The sequence below is a fragment of the Rhamphochromis longiceps genome, linkage group LG5 (genome assembly GCF_057381845.1).
Source record: "Rhamphochromis longiceps isolate RC_006_pf linkage group LG5, R_longiceps_female_GT1.1, whole genome shotgun sequence".
NCBI classification, from domain to species: Eukaryota; Metazoa; Chordata; class Actinopteri; order Cichliformes; family Cichlidae; genus Rhamphochromis; species Rhamphochromis longiceps.
The window spans coordinates 757,512-768,535 of NC_140561.1; the positions used below are offsets into that span (position 1 = coordinate 757,512).

The 11,024-nt window shown below is 44.6% G+C and overlaps 1 protein-coding gene across 2 annotated transcripts in view; it reads right to left on the bottom strand.

The window, feature by feature from the left end:
* The window catches only part of LOC146669000 (protein NLRC3-like), a 47,427-nt gene that overhangs the window by 33,330 nt on the left and 3,073 nt on the right, over positions 1-11,024 (bottom strand). The window lies entirely within an intron of this gene.

An 11,024-nucleotide genomic window follows, 5' to 3' on the forward strand; every position in this document is an offset into this window, starting at 1 on the left:
AATTTGGAAAAAACTACATTTATGTTATTCGGAAATTGTAAAAAAGATGCAGGAGCAAAATTATTAGTAAACAATGTTGAAATAGAGCAAGTTTCGGATACAAAATTTCTGGGTGTGATAATAGATAACAAAATCTGCTGGAAACCTCACATAAAGCATATACAAGCCAAACTGTCAAGAAGCATCTCCGTACTAAGTAAAGTTAAATATTTTTTGCCTTCCAAATCACTCCGGGTACTTTATTGTTCACTTATATTGCCATATTTGGAATACTGTGTGGAAATTTGGGGAAACACATATAAAACTGCACTTCAACCAATATGTAAAATTAAAAAAAAAGCAATCAGGATGATTAATAAAGCAGGATTTAGAGACCATACTAACATCATGTTTTTGAAATTAAAAATACTGAAGTTTATGGATCTTATAAAATATAAAACTGCAAAAATTATGTACAAGGCCAGATACAATATGTTACCAGGAAATATACAGAGGATGTTCTATGACAGAGAAGGAGACTATGAATTGAGGGGGAAATTGAATCTAAGGATTCTTAAAGCACGGTCAAAGGTTAAAACCTTTTGTGTCACTATTTATGGGGTAAAACTGTGGAATAGTTTTACTATAGATCTACAGCAATGCTCAGGAATTAGTAAGTTCATGAAAATACTTCGAAAACTGATTTTGGAAGAATATGATACCGATAAAGATGATCACCCATTGTATGTATAAAAATATCAAATTATATCCAAATTATATCAATCACGGTAGCCAAGTTTATATAGGTTCTCCTCGTGTATCGTGTGGAGTATGTGATGATGGGAATTAGGTGAATTATGTGGGATCAATAAGATGTTGAGCAGGGGTAGGAATTAATAAGTATGTTCATACTTCTTCCTACTCCTTTTCAGACCAAACATTGTTACATTATGTCAGACGATTTTGTTTTATTTCATTATATATTTTTTGTTTATCTGAACACATACGTGTGTGTGTGTATATCTACATATATATTCGTATCTGTAAATGAAAATATATGTAGTGTGTATATATTGTTTTTTGTTTTATATGTCTGAAACAAATAAAGATACAATACAATACAATACAATACAATACAAAAAAACACCTCGATTGCACACTCATTCTTGGCGGTGACCTCAACCTTGGACTAAATGAAGACATGGATAGGCTCAACACAACAGGAACTCAGCGCAATTGGAAGTCCACAAATATAATCAAACAGTATATGAGCGACTTTGGTCTTTGCGATGCATGGCGCTCCCTTCACCCCACCAGTAAGGAATATACTTTTTTCTCACATATTCATCACTCCTACTCTCGTCTGGATTATTTTCTGGTCAGCAGCTCACTGCTGAACGACATTTCAGACACTGAGATTCATCCTATAGCTGTCAGCGATCATGCTCCTGTATCTTTAACACTAATGCACAAGAATAATACTACGCCAAGTAAAAACTGGAGATTTAATACATCATTGCTTAAAGATGAAGACTTTATTAAATATTTTAAAAAGGAATGGACTTCATATTTAGACTTTAATGACACTTCCAGAATATCTGCTTCTGTTCTATGGGAAGCAGGGAAAGCTGTGATGAGAGGTAAAATAATTTCTTTCTCATCACACAAAAAGAAAGAAGAAAACAAAAATATTCAGGAATTAGAAAAAACCATCAAATCACTAGAAGAAGCCTACGCGTGCGACCAAGATCAGGAAACATTGAACAAAATACGCAAGACAAAACTAGAATTAAATGAAACTATTAATAAAAAAACACAATTCCTTATACAAAGACTTCGCTTGCAGAATTTTGAACACAGTAACAAATCAGGTCGATTTCTAGCAAACCAGTTAAAAATAAATAAAGAAAAAACAATTATATGTGCTGATAAAGATTTATCGGGGAACACAATATATGACCCTGGAAGAATAAACAACATTCCCCACTCGCTGTCTGAGGAGGGTGCACAGTATCCTGCGGGACCAACATCACCCTGCGCGCCACCTTTTCCACCTGCTGCCCTCAGGGAGAAGGTACAGGTCTATACAGGCCAGAACATCCAGACTGGCCAACAGCCTGTATCCACAGGCTGTGAGGCTCCTGAATTCTGCCCCCCTCCCCTCTCTGCCCCCCTCTCACGGACAATAACCATATCCAACTTCTTAATAGCACTGAACTGGTTTGCATTGGTGCATTATATCTTTATTCTCTCTCCCCCCCCCCCCCCTCTTTCTTAAATAGACAACCATCATATCTCACAGTACAATAATATTGAACGGGTTGCATTGTTGCATTTTGTCATGTTTCTCAGGTCTTTGTCTGAATGTCCTATGAACATTACCTGTCTTGTTCTCATGTTGTTGCTAAGGATTGTCTCATTGCACTGAAGTCACACTGGGTTAAATATTTACACTTGGGTTTTAAGGGGTATTTGTTTTGTTTTTTTACGGGTTGTACGGAAGCCCCAAACGCAATTTCATTGTTCTTGACAATGACAATAAATAAATACTTGACTTGACTTGAACATTTTTAGGGATTTCTATGAAACTTTATACTCACCACAAATAAACCCATCTAAAAATGAAATTGATCTGTTCCTTGACAACGTAACTCTTCCAAAATTACTAGACAGTCAAGCAATGGAACTGGATTCGCCACTGACGCCAGGTGAACTCCAGGAGGCCCTGATAAGTATGCCCAATAATAAGGCTCCAGGTCCAGATGGCTTCCCTGCAGAATTCTACAAAGAATTCTGGACAATTTTATTATACAATTCCCCAACAGCTCGTATCGGAACAAATGACCAGACATCCTCCAGCTTCTGTCTCCTGAGGGGCACCAGACAGGGATGCCCACTCTCCCCTTCACTGTTTGCAATTTTTATCGAACCTCTAGCAGCAGCATTTAGACAGGCTACAACAATTAAGGGCATAAAATGTAAGAACAGAACATAAAATCAGTCTCTATGCGGATGATGTGTTGCTTTTTCTGCAAAACACACAAACCAACCTCTCTGAGGTAATTACTCTAATAAACTGGTTTTCAAGAGTTTCAGATTATTCAATTAACTGGCCAAAATCTACAGTTCTCCCCATTAACTGCTCCTTCCATAATTCTTCCTCTGCCCCACTGCAATCCAGAAATATTAAATATTTAGGTATTAATGTTTCTCCTAAGCTTTCAGACTTAACTAAATTAAACCACATCCCACTTCTAAAGAAAGTAGAAGGCGATCTGACTAGATGGAAATCTTTACCCATATCACTCATGGGAAGGGTCGCCACTATAAAAATGATGATCTTGCCAAAAATAAATTACTTATTTTTGATGATCCCTAACAAGATCCCTAACATCACAAGATTGGTTCAGATCTCTGGATTCATATATTTCCAAATTCCTTTGGAAAGATAAACCCCCCCGTATCAGCTTAAAAACGCTACAAAGAACCAAGGATAGAGGAGGATTAGATCTGCCTAATGTTCACCAATACTTCTTAGCCAACAGGCTTCAGTTCATCTCAGAATGGTCAAAACATACCTTCTTAGATGAGCCCTGGCTAGATCAGGGCTCTAGACTAACTTTTTGACATGGGCGCACCGGTACGCCTAACTTTAAAAATTTAGGCGTACCGGCACAAAAGTTAGGCGCACTCAAATTTTTCAACCGCATCGCTTAACACCGCAGTTTTACATGTGCACTTTCTTTGGGGGGGGAAGTCCATACAGACAATATTAATTTCTAAATTATTAACTAACAAACTTGTGCTTAAAGTGCTTTGTCAATATTGTAGAAAATGTTAAAAACGTAATCATCATCTTGGCCTCCTCTGACAACCTGTTTGCTGCTGTCTGCTGCTGAAAGGCCGTGGGGACACTTGGGCAGTGCATTTACTGCAGCATATAATGTGTTTTCTGGATACACTGTGCTTTTTCAGCATTCAAATATTGATGGCACCGTGTCAGAGCACTGGCTATGAATTTCAGACAGATCAGGCCTTAACTTAACAAAAAAGTTATCAATAGTTCTTTTCATCTTTTCTTATTACCCACAGCTACAGTACATCCACTTCTCTCAGGCCTAGGCTGCTCACTAGGGCTGAGTATCATCACTGATTTCTATAATCCATTCAATTCCGGTTCTCAAAGTCCTGATTTGATTCAATTTAGCCTCAGACAGTCAGAAATATTATAATTCTGATCATTTATCAGTACTGATACACATGAGACTTCATCAGAATTGTGAAAATCACCGCAGATGCCTTTGTGTGAAAGTAACTGAGAATAAAACACAGGAAAACATGAAGGAGATTTTCCTGGTCTGGCTTTTTATAGCAGATAACCTTAAAAATATTCTGCAATTTTGCATAATTTTAAGAAATTTAAATTTCTTCAGTATTGAACAGCAGAAATTAGGCTTTCTTGTCCGAGGTCATTTAAGTGAAAAAAGAAAAAGCGCTGTAAACAACGCTAGACTGGTGGGTAATAAGCGAATGAATAATGCAGAAAACAGATTTGAGACGGGAAACTGTTCCTGAAGTACAGAGAGAGAGAGAGCTGTGCAGGAAGTGTGATTTTTATCGTGGTGGAAGCAAAACAGCAAAAGTCAGAGGGAATTCATGACGACATTGATCAAATGTGAAGCGCAGTTTGCTGCTTCTTTTGCTGCTGGCTCGGTGAATTTTGGTTGGAGAGAGGCAAAACCTGCAGCTCAGAATCAGCGCAAAAAGACGTAAACACAGCGCGGACCCGAAGAATCGCTAAGCTCCGACAGCGTGTCCGTGTTCAGGCCGTCGGGTGAGAAAGCCGAGAAAGACGAAGCTGATTCTGATGTGTTGGGTCCGCTCCGTGTTTAGGTCTTTGTGTGGAATCCGTTAATGAATTGATATCGCTTTATTCAAGCTACTCACCTCTCTCTTCCACCTGCACTTTCAACTGGACCACGGCCAATCAGAGAGGTCCCGCCCCTGACTATCTCTGATTGATTTAGTCCACGATAGGGGCATAATGTGTGTCTGTTGTTGACCACAAGGAGAGTTACAGAGATTTTTTTTTTGTTACCGGAACAGTTGGTCGCACCTGTGCGACCAAATATTTATTTTTAGTCGCACCACTGAAAAATTTGGTCGCATTTGCGACCAAATTGGTCGCACTCTAGAGCCCTGTAGATGTTGAACAGGCACTATGCAAGGATCTAGAGATTTCAGACCTACCATTTATTAGCTCAAACATCAAAAGACATGAATGCTTTAAAAGTATCAACATCAGCTTCTCTCTGACAGCATGGTGGGAGTTTCTAAAAATAACGGAGTCTTCATTAATCCCATGCAAACGTACACCTATCTGGAATAACCCTGACATATTACAAAACAATAATATGATTAATTTCCCAGAATGGAGTTGTAAAGGAATTAAATACTTAGAACATATATTAGAGGGAACAGAATTTATTCCATTTGACAGACTAGTTGCACAATATGGAATCAACAAGAAAAGATTTTTAGAATATCAACAAATTAAATCCATAGTAAAAAAGAAATTTAACCTCAGTCAAGTTGAATTACAAACACCACCAAGTGCGGCACATTTCCTTACTCTTAAATTCCCCAAATTATTATCTAAAATATACAGAACATTTTCTAAATTAGATGAATCAATATCCCTTCCTATTGCAAAGTGGGAAGCAGATTTATCAGTCAGCTTAGACCAAAACTTCTGCTCTCAGGTATGCTTAAGAACCTTTAAATTGATTAAAAATCCCAGTCTGCAATTAATACAATACAAAATACTACATAGAGTGCACTATACAGGTCATCGGATGTTCAAGATGGGCTTTACATCTTCCAACAACTGCTCACACTGTCAAGGCAATACACCAGACAATTACATTCACACTCTTTGGTTCTGTCCACCAGTGCAGAAGTTTTGGCGCGAGATATGTGAAGACTTATCAAAGTGTCTGAAATGTAACATTCCAACTTCCCCCTTAGTGTGTTTGTTGGGCAGCTTAGATAATGTCACTTCAGAAAAGAATATAGCCCATATGGTTTTCACTGCCCTATGCATAGCCAAGAAAACTGTCCTCATGAACTGGAAAAATAAAAACAATCTTAATTCTAACCAATATAGAAATTATCTATTAGATTACATTTGTCTTGATACAGCCTCTGCCACCACATCAGATCAATTGCTCTGGGCTCCTTTGATCAGCTCCATTACCTAGTGGGGGTGGGGGGGGGGGGGTCATAGTTTGGTCCCGCCTTCACTGTTGTGATTGGTGTGGGGGTAGGGACAGGCTTAGGGCGTCGGGGGGTTCCCCGGAGGCATCTTCCTTGGGGGGCTCAACCCGGGGTAGCGGTCATGTCCGGGTGGGGGCTCTTTTGGCTCTCGGGTGACTGTTTCCTCGTGGCTGCGTGCAGCGGGGCTAGGGGAGGGTCTGTGCTGACGGACGTGGGTTACTGACCTGGTAGCCTGTCTGCCCCTGGGTGGGTCCGGGATGGGCGTGAGGTTCTGGGGGCGCTCTGTCTCTGGGCTGGGACCCGGACCGGGCCTCGGGGGCTTGGGTCCTGGTTTGTGTGTTGTCGGGGATGTGGGCGGGTGGGTGTATGGGGGCCCATCCCTGGCGCAGGGTGCCGCCGGTGCGTCGAGCCGCCTGGGGGGCTCTTCAACTGGTGGGGGAGATTGTCACACCTTGCAGGAGCTTTCCTCTCCTCAGGAACTCTCTGCAAGAGGGGGAGAGACAGGAGAGGTGGAGGAAGATCTCAGCCTGGGCGTCTATTGTCTCATGTAGTCTGGAAGATGAATGGATGGTGGGGTGGGTGCAGTTTTCTCTGTAGTGGGGTTGGGTGGACTGTCCCGGGCTCTGTGGGGCCGGGGGGAGCTGCTGCGCTGGGCCCCGGTCTGGATGGGCCTGGGCCCCCTTTCCCTGGCGGGTCACGGAGTATGGGAGTGCCTACTGGGGTCAGCGGGGGACCTGGCCCCAGGGAGGGGTCACTTGCCCCTCCCTTCCTTCCCTCCCCATCTCCAGCTGCTTCCCTCTTCCCGCTCCACCACAACCACCCACACATGCAGGGCCTTGGAGTAGGGGTATGTCACCAGGGTGCAGAGGAGGCTACCCCCCCTCTGTCCCCTTCTGGCTGCCTCTGCCTCAATTTTATCCCACAACTTAGACATTCACATTCACACTCTCATTACACATACATATAGGATCTTGGGGGTGGGCACAATCACGGAGTCCAAATTACCATCAGGGTGTACACCTCACCCCTGGCGTCGTTGCCCACCTCTCAATTTTAAACACACTTAGACATTGAGGGCTATCAGGAGGGACTATGCGCTTACCTGCTGCTCCTTGGCAGGTAGCTCCATGCCCTCCTGGGTTTTAATTGCACCTTAGAACACACATGCATCAACACTACAATGAGCGGGTGGAGGGAGGTTTGGAGTCTTCTCCCACCCCCATTCTCTGCGGCCTGCTGGAGCGGGAGGGCTAGGAGGAGTTGGCCGTCCGACTGCGGTCTGGAGTGTGGGGCCTCCCTGCTGCTACGGAGTTGGGGTGGTCTGCCTCTCCCCACCGCAGGGAAAAGGGTAACACCACCTGGGTCTGGGTGCAGTTCCCCCCTCCAGGGGCAAGGGTACCTAGACCCGGTTTGTAGAGTACGTTTGGGGAGTGTGATCGTGTGTACAGCGTCTCTTTATGTCTGTCTCCACGTTGGTTGAGTGTGGAGTGAGTGCATATGAGAGCATGAGGGGGGGAATGGAAGTTTGTGTCTGTGTGTGCCTGTATGTCTGTGTCTATATGTCAGGTTGGGTATCAGACACCACCTCTCTGGGGACACCTCAGGCCCTCCAAGGTTTGGAGGCCTATCTCCCCCCACCACCACTTCCCCTGCCGGTGGCGGACTCCCTCAGGTGTCGGTGCGTTGGTGGTTCTTTGTGTCTGGGGGTGGGCGTCCAGGTACACACCGGCTCACTCCTTGGCGGCCGCTTATCGGGGCCTGGAGCCTGGGGCTCGCTCGGGCCCCTTCGGAGGTGGGGTGCCCTCGGCCTCTCGGCCTGGGGCTCGGTCACTCAGGCACAGCTGGCGGCCAGCGGAGCTCATGGGCGCGTCACTGCAACTCCCCCTGGCTTCTGCTCCGCGGCTGCTGGGTGAGCCCTCATCTGGGACTCTCCTCAGCTCTTACTGGAACAGTGGCGCGGCTGCCCCTCTGTTGGTCTTCCATGGTCTCTTGTGTTCTGGGGGCCTCTGGAGGTCTGGAGTTTTGATCTCCTCCATACCTGCTTCACACCCTGGAGGACGGGGCTGTGGCCCCCCCACACTCCCTAGCAGATCGTTACATGGAGAAACCTTTGGAATACAAGCGCGCTGATCCACACAGGTATGCACACGGGTGTTCACTGCTCGTAGACCCAAATTACACCTTTCTTGGCTGCTACTTCGAAGCACATCTGTCCTGCGTGCTGCACAACAACATTGAATATTTTGTATTTACTGCTGTTTACACTTAGCTAGATTAATGCGATGGTGTTGTGTTTAGTATGTTGCTTTGTTTTGTTTTGTTTTTGTCTTTTTTGCTTGTTTTCTATTCCTCTCTCAACAGGTGATCCAGGAGATTTTTATTTTTTTTCTCCCCCCCTTTCTCACTGTCCCTCTCCCCTTCTGTTTTTCCTTTCCTTCCTCTTTCTTTCTCCCTTTCCTATCCCTCACTCATGTCTGTCCCGTCTGTAACATCTGAAAATAAAATATAATAAATAATAAAAACAAAGATCGACCAAATGGACCAATACGGCAATGCCACGATGATCCATTTGGCAAAGTAAATCCATTGGGTATCCTTGTTGGTCTTCAGACAACAATTCTGATGGCTAAAGAACCAAATGGGACAGGCAGGAGAAAAAAAAAAAAAAAAAGACATGAAATTAGAGCCTTGGTCAGTTTGAACAGCTTTTGGTAAACCAAAAATAGAGAAGAAGTTCACCAATGCCTTAACAACTGGTTTCACCTTAAGGGTGCGCAATGGAATTGCCTCGGGAAAACGGGTAGCAACACACATTAGAGTCAAGAGTTACTGGTGACCCGATTTTGTTTTAGGGAGTGGACCAACGCAGTCGATGAGGATGTGTTCAAAAGGTTCCCCCAAAACTGGAATAGGGTGTAAGGGAGCGGGTGGAATGACTTGGTTAGGCTTACCACTAATCTGACAGGTGTGACAAGAACGACAATACTTAGCAACGTCATTCTTCAATCCTGGCCAAAAGAAATGATGCAGAATGCGGTGATAGGTTTTCCTAATACCTAAATGTCCAGAAAAACTGTCATGGGCAAGACTAAGAACTTTGGGTCGGTACTGTTGAGGCACCAGAACCTGTTTAAACACATTCCAACCCAAATCACCAGCTGTAGTCGGATACCAAGTACGCATCAACACATCATCCTCGACACTATAAACACGAGGGTACTGGTCGCTAGAGTTGGCAGCGGAAAAACAACTCACAAGAGTCGGGTCACTCTGCTGTGCCAAAACCAAATCCTTTTTGTTGATTTCCAAAGACAGTTGAGGTGTCACTGATGGGCTAACAGACAGCATCGCCTCAGAGTCGCCCGTCAGTGGAACACGGGATTCAGATTCAGACTCCGGCCCACCACCAGCACAGAGAAAAGAATCAGATAAATCCATGTCACCGTACTTGCGCCTATGCGCACGAGTTACCGCGCAAGCAGGAAAAACAGAGGAGGAACGCTCCTCAGCGACAGGGTTAGATAATGAAATATCAGGCACCGGTATCTCAACCACTCTCGGAGTAGAAAACACTTTTCCGTTAGCCAAATCATTCCCCAGAATCATCGCAACTCCGGGCACTGGCAACTGGTCGCGCACGCCAACCGGTACCGAACCCGAAACGAGCGGTGATTGAAGAAACACATTGTGCAGTGGCACACGCAGTACATCCATTTTTACACCCCAGACAAGAGCATCCGAACCACAAAAAGAGTCATCAGAAAAAGGTAGAATACCCTTCAAAATAAGAGTCTGCGCGGCCCCAGTGTCACGCAGAATCATGATCGGCACCCGATCCTCCTCTTTTTCATTCAACGAAACAAACCCCTCCGACACAAAAGGGCGGTAGCTCTCATCAAAGCCTTCACTTCCCACTCCATTGCTAGGTGAAGTGGAAGCTGACATAGAACGAACGAAACCCACACTTTTCGGCTTCCTCACCGTGTTGGTCTGCTCCCTGCGCTGTAGTGATGGGCAAGCAGCAACAAGGTGCCCGATTTCATGACAGTAAAAACATTTGCGATCTGACACAGGAATAGCAGCAGAACGTATCTGGCGCTTAGGGGAAACCCTATAACTTCTGACAGGACGAGGTGAGGAAGTGTACTCACGGCGCTCTGTCGAAAGTGCAGCACGATGAGTTAACACAAACTCGTCGGCAAGGACCGCGGCTTTAGACAGTAACCCCACCTTCTGCTCATTCAGGTACACCACAATGTTTTCAGGGAGACATGTCTTGAACTCTTCCAACAGGATCAACTCCTTTAGCTGTCAAATAAGACAGTTTTCTCACGTGCAAATTCCACAAACGTTTGACTGTCAAACTTGCGACAGGCACGGAACTTCTGTCGATACGCCTCCGGGACTAGTTCATAAGCCCGCAAAATAGTGGATTTGACAACCTCATAATCCAAGCTGTCAGCAATAGAAAGACTCGCACAGACCTCCTGCGCTCTTCCTATTAATTTGCATTGCAGCAACAGGCTCCAGACATCCTTTGGCCATTTTAAAGTGGTTGCGATGCGCTCAAAAGCAGTGAAATATGAGTCAACCTCTCCCTCCCTAAAAGGAGGCACCAAAACAATCTGCTTGCTAGCGTTAAACTGGTCTATGGTGGGAGGGTCGGGGAATGTACTTACAGGAACGGGAGCAGCGTCTCTCGCTCGGGAATGATCAAGCTCCATAGCTCGAATACGGAGATGCATGAGCTCGACTTCCTTAGCCTTAGC